Source organism: Lathyrus oleraceus, chromosome 3 (genome assembly GCF_024323335.1).
Source record: "Lathyrus oleraceus cultivar Zhongwan6 chromosome 3, CAAS_Psat_ZW6_1.0, whole genome shotgun sequence".
NCBI lineage: Eukaryota > Viridiplantae > Streptophyta > Magnoliopsida > Fabales > Fabaceae > Lathyrus > Lathyrus oleraceus.
The window spans coordinates 464504692-464518792 of record NC_066581.1 but is presented as its reverse complement, the minus strand read 5'-3'; positions in this window follow the sequence as shown (position 1 = coordinate 464518792).

Here is a 14101-nt window from a genome sequence, read left to right as displayed (position 1 = left end):
CGTTGATGTGCGTTGGTCTCTTGACTGCTCCTTCGCCCAAATCTATCTCCCCCAAGGGGTCTTGGGCTTGCATTTTCTTGTTAGTTTCTTGTGGGTATTTTAAAACCCTAAAGTCTCGTTGTCATATATGCGATCGAGCCTCTGGCTTTCTGAATCTGTTGTCTGGCTCTTTGGGCCATCTCTTCTATTCCTAGAGCTTTCGACATTAGCTTCATAAGCCATATTCTGAAAACTATCAGCCTCCATGTCGCATTACGCGAAAAACCGGCGGGAGAACGAAACAACAGAGCCGCCACCGTGCATTATTTATCCCAAAAGAGGGAAAGGAAATGCTCAGAGTAAACCTGGAAAAGCATGGTCTCGCGACCAAAGAGAATGGGATCGGGAGTCGGTTATGCGAAGGGAAGGTATTAGCACCCCTACGCATCCGTCGTACTCGACGGGATCCACGCACAATAGGAAGGAAAATGGTTGCTAAAAACTGCTCAAAACAAACATCTACACAGGCTGAAAGAGACACAAGAAAACAAACAAGGATGACTCGGCAGGATATCGCATCCTGGGCCTACTTAGTCTGTCAAGCATAGACATCAGAGTCAAAGTAGTTCGGACCGGGGAAACAACACATGCTCGCTAGGATGTCGCATCCTATGCATACGTATCTCCTTGGGACGAAGGAGAATCAGAGCATTCGTAGCTCGGCTAACACGCACACAAACAAACACAGGCAAAGGCAAACGTGGAGCCTGAATGCCAATCACTGGACTTACATCAGCATCCGAACCAAAACACACACAAGAACCCGAACGCCACTCGATGGACTTACATCAGCTTCCAAGCACACAACAAGACAAAACGAAGACACAGGCAGAAGAAAGGTCTCGATTGCAACTAGGGCAAGAGAAAAGAATTAGTGTTAGTTGTTAGTCAAACTCGACAAGACATCGCATCTCGTGCCTACGTATCTCATCTGGACATGAGAATCAGAGTTGCCGTAGTTCGGCTAAACTATTCCTGTTGGTTTGTGTTTTTTAGGTGGACAACGTCACTACGCAATCTACCGGATGCTCGACCATTGGAGACTTACTCACCTGTAGTAGAAGGAGTTAACGTATCCTTAAGAGGGGATAATGTTTGTTTGTGTTTTAGGAAAGCTCAAGCAAGAAAGGAAGTCCTATACGAAGGAACCGTGCTACCTTAATTGTCATGCAAACGAGACTACGCGGAGTCTAGCAATCCTAAGGGATACAATCACACCACACAAACATATACAGCATGAAGTAAACACACCAACAAGGGGCTCAAACATCAAGGCTAGGCTTTAGTCGAGGGGTCATATCAACCTCGACAAACAAGCCTCTGTATCGGGGTAAGGTTAGCTCTTAACCTTGACATTGAGGGTCAAGGTGAAGCTGATGAAAGGTGAGTGAAGATGAGACTTCACAGCTCTTATCCCTGGTCAGGGAGAGCTTCAGACAAAGGAGCGTGGGTTCAGAAAGATGGAACCCTTCTACGCTCAAGACTCTGACTCGATTGTACACTGTACAAGATCTTGGGTTTGTGTCCCAATGCATCAACACAGTGGTGTGAGCAGAGGGACGACTCAACAGAAGAGCGGGAGATAGATTGCATATCTCTTATAGAGGTCTTTACCTGCTTGGGGACAAAAGTAAACAATCACAAACATTGCCTCTTAAGGAGGACTTCAGACAGGTGCCTGACCAAGTAACAGACCAGGTCTTCCAGACTACATGGAGACAAGAATGTTATACCTCAGTGAAAATTGCTTATCAAGCAAAGCAAAGCAATATTAGCAACTAATGTACCAGAAATCAATCAAATATCATCAGTATACTAATCACAGAACTAAACAGCAAATGGTTCACAATTAGCTATACATAGACAAACACAAGCCAATGCACCAAAGTGCAAGCAACTCAAAAGCCAAACATCCTACAAAACAAAACAAGTTAGTGTACAATGTCAAATGATATCTCAATCACAAGTGAATCCACCTCCTTAAGGTATTTTGCCTCTTAACCTGAAAATCACATGCAAACATGAGATACACGACCACTAGGACAAGCCTAGGGTCAAAAAGAAGGAAAAAATGTAAAACAGCAAGTGAAACATGATCAACATCAACGTTAACCACATACAAAGAGAATCCAATTGGTCTCATGCCTAAACCATACACCAAATTAATTTCATGCACAAATTAGATCAAGCTAGGCAATTATGAGTCATATATGAGCAAACAGAATGATCTCACTCAAACAAATAGCTAAACAGCTCAATAAATTCCACAAACATTCCAGCCTAAACAGGACACATCCAATGATCTACATATCAATTTTCATGCCATTTGGACAACATGAAGTAGGTCAATGAAAATCATAAAGTCAGCAGCAATCCAAACAAGTCAACACGTGGTAGCAAAATGAGCATCAACTTCAATCAAATGCCAAACAGTGAAAACAATTAAGAAATTAATGGGACCAAAGCCAAACTACACCTAAACATGTTATGAATCACTCCATCAAATTTCACATTCATATGATATGGTATGAGCATTCAACAACACATGTAAAGTTTGTTACACAAGAAACAACCCAAAGATGCTAAACAGCAATCAAAAATCCAAATCAATTAGAAAATGGACCAATTAAATCCACAAAAAATCATGTTGAGAGTTAACATACATATTGTATCTTAGGCAAAAAATCAGAGCCATAGGCCTAATGGAAGCATGGTAAATTAAATCATGAACTCAGCATATCATAATGCGACACATAATGTCACACTCAAAAAGAAAAAAACATATCTAGCAATCCAGAGATCCAAAAATCACAAATGTATACCAAAATCTCCAGAAATGTGTCAAGAATCACCATATGAAATTTCATTAATTTTGGATAATGTATGAGTATTTGGTGATTAAAATGGCAAAACATACAATTATGTCACACATGTCAAATATCAATATACCATTCAAAAATTCTACCAGGCACAACTTACACTACTATGCCTAAAAAAAAGTAGATAAAATTTGGAAACTAACAAAAAAAATCCCACCTAATTTGGACTAATATTAAATTTTTTATGAATTTTTTAAGTTTTGTAATATTTATTGAGATATTTATTTAAGTGTAATACGAATTAATTAAGTGCTAATGGCAGTTTCGTAAATACTTCAACCATGGCCAAGTTCATTAATTCGGTGGCAGCGCGCTATTGGTTCTTCATGGAGGGAAACAGAATTTTGAATTGCCAAGCGAACATGACGGATTGAAACGTGAAATTTCCAGATTCCTTTCACCTTCATCGCGGTTCTTCGTCCTTCAACGGCAAATGCGGTTACGAGCTTTTTTCAACGAAATCAAACAAACCGCATACCGTTCTCTCCGTCTCTCCATGTAGGTTACGGATATGGCAACGCTTTTGGCTAACGATTAACGTGCAAAAAGATCTAACCGAAAGAAGTTTCACACACAAATATTCAGATCAACATATCTAGCTCCATACTTAACGGAATCGCGCGATTCAAATTGCAGTCTATTCTATGTCGCAAGATCTATCTAAACCACATGCTGATTTCAAGAATCGAAGATTTCGAAAATTTACCTCGTGATTATGCAGCTCGTGTTCTTGTACGTTTCGAACCTCCAATTGCCAAAACAGAATGTCTAGGATGCGTAGGAAGGTGAATACAAGTGATTGTTCAGCTCAACAGTGATCGAAGAAGAAGAAATATCAAACCGCCATTGAAGATTCAAGGTTGCAACAGTTGGAATTTGCACGGTTCTTGCTTCAATTACCACGAACAGAACTCCTACTACACCTGCAGATGAAGAATTGACAAAGAAATTGCAAGAACAATGGTGAATTTTGATGAAATGGAGAAGAAATAGTGTATGTGAAATTGTGAAAAAGTGAGAGAATTTTGTGAGGTTTTGGCTTGGATCTTAAAAAATGATTAGTGCTTAGTGAATACAGTTGCAATTATCTATTTATACCAAGGCTTAATCACAAAATTAATTAAGATTAGCAAAATGTACATGATTAGTGTTAATGTGCAATTTTCAAGTGTGGCCAAAATGCCCTTGGTTAATGCAGCTGATTTTTCTGTCCAAACTTGGTTCAAACAAGTCACAAATGATATTTAGAAATTGTTGCAAAAAGTCCCATTTCAAAATTCCAAATATTTCTCAAATTGGACCATTTTGCCCTTGGATTTTAATTAGTGCACTTGAAAATTGACCTTTTTATGTGAATGCTTTTGGCAAAATGTGATGATGGATTATGAAAATAAACATCAAATGTGGTTTGCTCAAAGAAAAACCATCCAATTTGGCCACTCCATGTGAGAGTTATGCCACTTTGATTTCTGGCATTTTTGGAAAATGAATGGACCATATCTTGCTAACCACACATGGGAATTTCAAGTTCTTGGACTTTTTGGAATGGTGAGATCAAGATCTTCAACTTTCATGTTGGACAAAATTCCATTTGAAGCTTGTATGATGAATTTATTTTGAGGGGAAAAACTTTCCATTTTGGGCAGCTGAAATTACAGGTCACCTGCCATTTTAGGAAACTTCTTGTCTGACCTCCAAATCTTCAACCTTGGTCTTTGATATGTCAAATGAGACTTGTATGGACATGAATGAGGCCTTTCAAACCATCTCACACCTTCCAATCCATAAAATCAGGCACAGTTGACCACAGTTGACCATAGTTGACTTTCTAGGGCTTCTAAAGAAATTCAGCTTGACTGTTGAGCTTTGATCATCCAATCCTTGGCCAAACCACTTCACAATGATCCTTGGACCATATAAGCTTGATAAATCCACCCTAGGGCTTTGTCTCAATGAAAATAGCACATGCTTGCTTGTTTGACTGATTCTCCTGATCAGTTTGACCCAATCGGTCAGCTGAGCTTGCACTTGGGCAAATGGACAATGCAATGTTATGCAGTGGCCTATGTTATGTTATGACCTAATATGAAATGAATGTACAAAATGGTAGGGTGCAAATTTGAGGTGCTACAGCTGCCCCTATTCAATCAACTGGGAACCCGAATGGATGAGAGCAACGGCTGTCAGACTTTCAGGGTAAACAGGGATTGAATACCAAGAACCGTAGAAATTTGCACACTGCTGGGATTTGTCTTTCTTGTTTTTGTTGTTTTTTTCTTTCAGAGGTACAAGCACATCCAGACATCTCAACACGATGAATGGGAACAGAAATCATCTCAACTAGATGCCAACGGACAACTAGGAAACACTCGACGTTTACCAAAACCAACGGAGAGGTAACTCAACTCTACTGGGGATAACCAGGAAAGGATACAACCATACGTCAGCGGACGTAATGGGAAAAACTCAACGTTTACCGAAACCAACGGAGAGGTAACCAGACATCATCGGATGAATGGAAAGAGATATACAACCATACGTCAGCGGACGAAATGGGAAAAACTCAACGTTTACCAAGACCAACGGAGAGGTGAACCAACTTGGGGAAAGGTACAACTAGATGTCATAGGACGACTAGGAAAAACTCGACGTTTACCAAGACCAACGGAGAGGTAACCAATCATTAATGAATGAATGGGAAGACTCGACCAGACGTCATAGGACGAAAGGGAGAAGCTCGACGTTTATCGACACCAACGGAGAAGGAGAAAACTCAGCCAGACGTCATAGGACGAAAGGGAGACTCAACGTTTATCGACACCAACGGAGAAGGAGAAAACTCAGCCAGACGTCATAGGACGAAAGGGAGACTCAACGTTTATCGACACCAACGGAGAAGGAGAAAACTCAGCCAGACGTCATAGGACGAAAGGGAGACTCAACGTTTATCGACACCAACGGAGAAGGAGAAAACTCAGCCAGACGTCATAGGACGAAAGGGAGACCACAACCGGACACCAAATAGGACGTTTACTAGGGATTCTGGCTGGGAAATCAACCAGACATTAATGAATGAATGGGAACAGGGTATACAATCAGACGCCAACGGACGAATGAGAAAAACTCGACGTTTATCGAAACCAACGGAGAGGTAAATCCGCATGGGGAAAGGTACAACTAGACGTCATAGGACGAATAGGAAAAACTCGACGTTTATTGACACCAACGGAGAGGAGAGAACTCTGAGGGGAATCATATGGTATTACCAAATGGTCTGTAGGGAATAAGCAACTAGACATCATCGGACGACTAGGAAAAACTCGACGTTTATCGACACCAACGGAGTGGAGGTTCAACTGGGGAAGACCCTGTGGGGAAAGATATCAACTATACGCCAACGGACGCATAGGAAAAACTCGATGTTTATCGACACCAACGGAGAGCAGGACTCTTCTAGGGAGAGCGAACACAACCAAATCATCAATGGATGATGGGGAAAAACTCGATGTTTATCGACACCAACGGAGAGGAGGAATCTTCTAGGGAGGAAGGACGACGTTACGAACATCGAAAGATGATGTTTACCGACACCAAAGAAGACCAGACACTACGCATGACTGGGAAAGCACCGAAAGATGGTGTTTACCGACACCAAAGAAGCAACACACGCGGGTGCTGACAGGATACTGACATCTACATGTCCGGGCAAGGCTACACACTTGCAGGGGATCTCACTGGGGATCAAGGTCACGACAGCGAGCAAACAGGAAGGAACACCAAGGATACCGGGTTGTAGGCATGAAACGGGTGACCGACCAAAGCGTGAATTGGTTTGTGTTCCAAAACACTCAACATCCTGAAGAGGGCTAGAAAAGCAGTCTTGTTAGAGGATGGGCATTCGATTCCATGAGGAATACGAATCTTACTCGACTGGGGAGGACGCCTTCGACCCAAGAGCGCATGAGACATATTATCTATAGCCGTCGGAACATAGATAACATACTCGCATGGAAGATTGTCCATAACCGGGTTGGTTGTTAAATGGATAAATCAACCGACATCATCCTGAAGAGAGCAAAGGCAAACTTGTTAAAGGATGGACATTCGATTCCGAGCAAAGGAATACGAATCTTACTCTGCTGGAGAAAACAATCAAAAGACTGACCAGAGAGTGCATGAGACATATTATCTATAGCCGTCAAAACGTAGATAATAGACTCGCATGGAAGATTATCCATAACCGGGTTGCAGGTTGTTAAATGGATAAGCGACCGAAAAGAAACGCATCGGGGTACCCGGAATAGGTATGCAAAGATGACCAATCAAAAGAGGATGAAGTTGCTTACTCGGAGCAAATATCCAAAAGGAAGGGGAAGACCCACCGGGGACAATACTGCTTGATCAAGGCAAGTATCCAGAGGGGACAAGACTATCAATACCGCAAACTGGGTACTGATAACTGCAAAGAGGGGATTACATCTACCGGTTTGTAGGCAGAAAACCACGGGAACAGAAACCGTCATCAACTAGGATGAGCACAGAGGGTTAACTCCACAACAAGGAGAGAACGTGGGATTTTACAACTACCAGCTAGTAGGTAGAAAACCACAACGATAGGACTTACAACTACCGGTTCGTAGGTAGACGCCAACAAACAGTCTGCTGAGAGACAGAGTGAGAAAAAGGATTTACAACTACCGGGTAGTAGGTAGAAGACCGAAAAATCCGCCAACAATCAGAATGGACCACAAAGGTTATCTCTGCTAGGGGATGAAAGTGGGATTTTACAACTACCAGCTAGCGGGTAGAAAACCACAAAGATAGGACTTACAACTACCGGTTTGTAGGCAGAAGCCCACAAATTCCGCTGAGGATAAGATGAATGAGTACCGGTTAGTGAGCCACTATTCATTCATGCCCCAGGGCAACACAAGAGACAGTCAACAAGAAGCCAATTTAGGATCGATCCAAAAAGGCAAACTGAATCAAGACTCATTCTAATGAGGAAAGAACTCAATAGGGAAAACCCATCCCATTAGGGAGGGAACGGAAGCAACCGTCACCCATGAGGATGTATCTCAGTGGGGAAATGGCAGGAAAGGATTGACACTTTCTGCTTAAGGGGTAGACTCTACATGGAGAGATCAGACACACCCACATCTGCTAGGAGACTACTGGGGGGAGAAACAGGTTTTTCTTTCACCAACGGATGAGGAAATAAACCTCTCTGGGGGCACCAATCCTGAGTGCCGTCAGGAGCAACTGTAGCGAAAGCGCTGTACAGACGTCGAACAAGAAGGTGCCTCTGTCGGGGAGACGGTCTGATCGGGTTAACACATGAATGCATATGTTTGAATTTTTCTATGGCGTAATGCTCCATTATGAATGGAAATGCTACGCGATTTGAAGATGCAATGATCACTACATGCAAAATGCAAAATGAACTCCGGCTAGGGAGCCGAACTGATCAGATACTCCAACTCTGTGGGGAGACTTTGCTGAGGAAATCTGCTTGAAGAATACTCTGCGGGGAGAGCCTTGTTGGGGAAATGCTTTGCGGAGAAAGCACCGACTTCTCACTCATGCTGGAGAAAACAAAACTGATGCCGGGACAGGATAAACTCTGCTGGGGAACATCCTTCACAATCCAAATCCACTCGGGGACTCTGCTCGGGAAGCAAATAAACAATACTCCGCTGGGGAAGTAAACCAGGCAACTCTTCAGGGATAGTACTCGCCAGGGAGTAACAAGACATCTTTACCAGAGATTGATAAAGCGACTTCACTGGGGAAGATTCCACCAAACCTTAGGTAGAATAGCTCTGCTTCGGGGAATAACCACTACTCCACTGGGAACGACCCATCCAACCCACAAATGGGGATAAACTCAGCTGGGGATGCAACTCTGCTACGGGAACTTGCCCAATCCACTGATGGGATAACTCTGCTGGAGAAATATTTCATGAAACCCGCTCCACTCGGGGAACTGCTGAGGAAAAACCCACACCTTCCTGATAAGGAGAACCACTCTGGTGGGGAGAGTAACAACTTTGTTGGGGAATGATGACACATCATGTCATACTGGAAATAAACTTCCACAACCCTGCTGGGGAGAAACACTCACGGCCATGCTGGGGATAACCACATCACAAACCCGACTGCTGGGAAACAACATCCTCATGACAAACTCCGCTGGGGAAACCCTCCTGGGGAAAACATCTACCAGTCACTCAGCGGGGATCCTCAACTGGGGAAACCTGCCAACACAGGCCTGCTGGGGATATGCAATCCTTACATCTGCTGAGGAAAGAAGATACCATCCACAGACACCTCTGCAGGGGAACACAACTCTGACAGATATCAAACTTGCTCTGAGAAAAACCTACTGGGGAAAAGCTCACAGATGTCGACCTGCGATACAACAAAACACAATGCCCCAGGGGTATATGGACAAGATACGCTCAAGTGTCCTCAACATTCAAAATGATTTTCAAATGTTTCATCCTTCTGCAAGTTATTGTTAAGCCTTCATGTTTTATTATATGCAATGTTTATCAAAAATTCGGACGTTTTTGCAAACAAAACAGTAAAAATAAAAACAAGCGAGCTATTTATCTGAATAACAACTTTTATTGATTGAAAATGTGCCTGAAAAGGCAAATACATTGGGAAGCAATCCCTAGAAAGAGGTAATTGCGCACAAAAGGAAAACACACTGTCTTAATGGCAATGTGAATACGGCATCCACTATTTCCCAATTCTGTTATAACCCACAGATCATCAGTTCTCCTCCCAGCTTCCTTGCTTTCTGAGAAGACTGACTGGACCGATCACATCTTTCGAGATGGCAGACGAATGAAGCGCGATGAAGTACAGACAACTCAGACTGTAGTCTTCGCTTTAATCCCTCTTTTGGCTGGATCGCCCTTTCGGGTTTTCAATCCACCGGGATACCCATTTTTGCCTAAGTCACCCTTGCGGGTTTTCGACTTACCGGGTGTACAAATTCTTTTCATTTTATTCCCTAATTTTTGCCCGAACCCTTTTCTTTCTGTTTTTTTGGTTCGCCGGGATGCCCCTTTTTGCCTGGACTCTTTTATTCTTTTCGTCCAGCGGGTCAATTCATGCGAAGTATTTTTTGACTACATCTGAGTTAACAGGGGACGGGAAATCTTCACCATCCATAGTTGTAAGCCTCAAGGCTCCACCGGAGAAGACCTTCTTAACAACATATGGACCTTCATAATTAGGAGTCCACTTGCCCCTGTTATCTGTACCGGGAGGAAGGATCCTCTTCAAAACTAGATCACCAGTTTGAAATGTCCGAGGACGCACTTTCTGATCAAAGGCTCGCTTCATCCTTCTCTGATACAACTGCCCATGGCACACAGCTGCTAGCCGTCTCTCTTCGATAAGGCTTAACTCATTAACCCTTGTACGAATCCACTCGGCTTCATCCAGCTTGACATCCAATAATACCCTCAGAGAAGGGATCTCCACCTCAACTGGTAGGACTGCTTCCATACCATACACAAGGGAGTACGGGGTTGCCCCGGTCGACGTACGCACTGAGGTATTGTACCCATGCAAGGCGAAGGGTAGCATCTCATGCCAATCCTTGTACGTAACGACCATCTTCTGCACAATCTTCTTGATATTCTTGTTTGCCGCCTCTACAACACCATTCATCTTTGGTTTGTACGGAGAAGAATTATGATGTTCAATCTTGAAATCTCTGCAAAGCTCTTTCATCATCTTATTATTGAGATTCGAACCATTGTCAGTGATGATTCTCTCAGGAACTCCATAACGACAGATGATTTCTTTCTTGATGAACCGGGCAACCACTTGTTTGGTAACATTGGCATATGAAGCTGCTTCTACCCATTTGGTGAAGTAATCAATCGCAACCAGGATGAAGCGATGTCCATTCGAAGCAGTAGGCTCAATCTTCCCAATCATGTCAATGCCCCACATGGCGAACGGCCAAGGCGAGTTCATGACATTCAACGGACTTGGTGGTACATGCACCTTATCAGCATAGATTTGGCACTTATGGCATTTCCGAGCGTACTTGAAGCAATCGGATTCCATAGTCATCCAGTAATAACCGGCTCTCAATAATTTCTTCGACATTGCATGACCACCAGCATGGGTACCAAACGAACCCTCGTGCACTTCTTGCATCAACATGCCTGCTTCGTGTCTATCCACGCATCTGAGCAAGACCATGTCAAAGTTCCTTTTGTACAGCACATCATCCTGATTCAAATAAAAGCTTCCAGCTAGCCTTCTCAGGGTCTTCTTATCATTCTTTGATGCACCTTCAGGATACTCCTGAGTCTTGAGGAAGTTCTTGATGTCATAGTACCACGGTTTCTCATCAATCGCAACAACAGACTCGGCTGCAAACACATACGCAGGCCTCTCGAGTCGATTCACCGCAACATGTGGCACATGATTCCACCAATGAACTTTTATCATGGAAGATAAAGTAGCTAAAGCATCAGCCATCTGATTCTCATCCCGGGGGACATGGTACAACTTCACCTTCTAGAAGAACGTCAGTATTCTTCTGGTGTAATCTCTATACGGAATCAAATGCGGCTGGTTCGTATTCCAATCTCCATTGACCTGATTGATCACTAGAGCGGAATCTCCAAATATATCAAGAGTTTTGATTCTCAAATCAATGGCTTCCTCTATCCCCATGATACAAGCCTCATACTCAGCTTCGTTGTTGGTGACATCAAACGTCAATCTGGCAGAAAAAGGTATATGAGCACCTTTGGGATTGATCAGCACTGCGCCAACACCGTTACCATTCACATTCACAGCCCCATCAAACATCAAGGTCCACTTGTCATCAGGATCCGGTCCTTCCTCGACAAGAGGCTCTTCACAATCTTTCATCTTAAGATACATGATGTCCTCATCAGGGAATTCAAACATCATAGGCTGATAGTCGTCGATCGGTTGTTCGGCGAGATAATCTGACAAAACACTACCCTTGATAGCCTTCTACGACGTGTACTGAATATCATATTCTGTTAAGATCATCTGCCAACGGGCAACACGTCCAGTGAGAGCCGGCTTCTCAAAGATGTATTTCACTGGATCCATCTTAGAAATCAACAAGGTAGTATGGTTCAACATATACTGCCTCAGTCGGCGAGCAGCCCAGGCCAAAGCACAACAAGTTTTCTCGAGCAGTGAATATCTAGTTTCACAGTCGGTAAACTTTTTGCTAAGGTAGTATATGGCATGCTCTTTTCGACCAGACTCGTCATGCTGTCCCAATACACACCCCATCGAGTTCTCGGTCACTGACAGGTACATTATCAATGGTCTCCCTGGAACTGGAGGAATCAGGATTGGAGGTTTATGTAAATACTCTTTAATCTTGTCAAAAGCTTTCTGACAATCATCATTCCACTTGATCGCCTGATTCTTTCTAAGCAATTTGAATATCGGTTCACACGTGGCAGTTAGGTGAGACACAAACCTTGCAATGTAATTCAATCTCCCTAAAAACCCACGAACCTGCTTTTCTGTTTTCGGTTCAGGCATTTCCTGAATAGCTTTGACTTTAGCTGGATCAACCTCAATCCCTTTCTCACTGACAATGAAGCCTAACAGCTTCCCTGATCTCACCCCGAATGTACACTTGTTCGGATTCAGCCTCAGTTTGAACTTGACCAACCTGTCGAACAACTTCTGCAAATTAACCAGGTGCTCCTCTTCTGTCTGCGACTTCGCAATCATATCATCCACGTACACTTCAATCTCTTTGTGCATCATGTCATGAAAGAGAGTCGTCATTGCCCTCTGATAGGTAGCACCGGCATTCTTCAGCCCAAATGGCATCACCTTATAGCAGAACGTGCCCCAAGGTGTAATGAATGTCGTCTTTTCCATGTCCTCTGGCGCCATCTTAATCTGGTTATAGCCCGAGAAACCATCTATGAAAGAGAATACCGAGGATTGAGCCGTATTATCCACCAATACATCAATGTGAGGTAATGGGAAATCATCTTTCGGACTCGCTCTGTTCAAATCCCGATAGTCGACACACATTCTGACTTTGCCATCCTTCTTCGGCACGGGAACGATGTTGGCCACCCACGGTGGGTAAGTGGTTACTGACAAGAAACCAGCATCGAACTGCTTCTGAACCTCTTCCTTGATTTTCACTGCCATATCAGGACTTGTTCTACGAAGCTTCTGCTTGACCGAAGGACAATCATCTCTGAGAGGTAGCCTATGAACCACAATATCAGTATTCAGCCCCGGCATATCTTGATAAGACCAGGCAAATATCTCCATGTACTCTCTCAGCATCTCAATCAACCTGCTCTTGACCTCAGGTTTCAAAGCCGCCCCGATCTTGATATCCCTTCTGGCGTCCTCAGTACCAAGATTAACAATCTCCAACTCTTCCTGATGAGGTTGGATGACCCTTTCCTCTTGCTTCAACAATCTAGCCAATTCTTTCGGGAGTTCACTGTCTTCATCACTCTCCTCTTCAGCTTGGTAGATGGGATTGTCGAAATCATACTGAGCCATAACAGATTCGTTCATAGTGGATGTCATAAGATCAATTCTGCATGTTAATGCTTTATTTTTAGAAAAAGAGTTCAAGAAAGTCACAAAAACAAAAACATTGCCATTTTATTTTTTTTTGAAAAATGAAAAACAAAATAGAAAGACAGGGATCACAAAATTGTTTGCAAAACGTCCTTTATTAATGATAAAAATTGAAAACATGAGGCCCTACAATGAACCACTACGTCTTGGGCAGAACGTAGGGTTTTGTGCAGAATGAAAAAACAAAAGAAAATTACTCTGTCTGAAGAGTAACTTGGATTATATCCTCCGCAGTCCAGTTGTTGATCACTTCCCCTGGTGCACTCGGGCGGACCCAGCAGCCGAGATCACAATCACTGTCAACATCTTCACCCTCAGTAGCAAAGACATCACCATGATTCATCAGCCCCGCGCTGGTAAAGGTACTAGGACCTGCTGCTCCCTGTTCTGTCCGGAGGGGTGCATAACCAATGCCAAATTTATCTTCTTTGACAGGCAAGTCCACCATCTTGCCCCAGCCCTCGGCCTTGCCGGAATCAACGACCTCCTTAGCCTGTTTGTAAGAAGTGATTGAAGCACCTGGCTTCCTCTGCTCA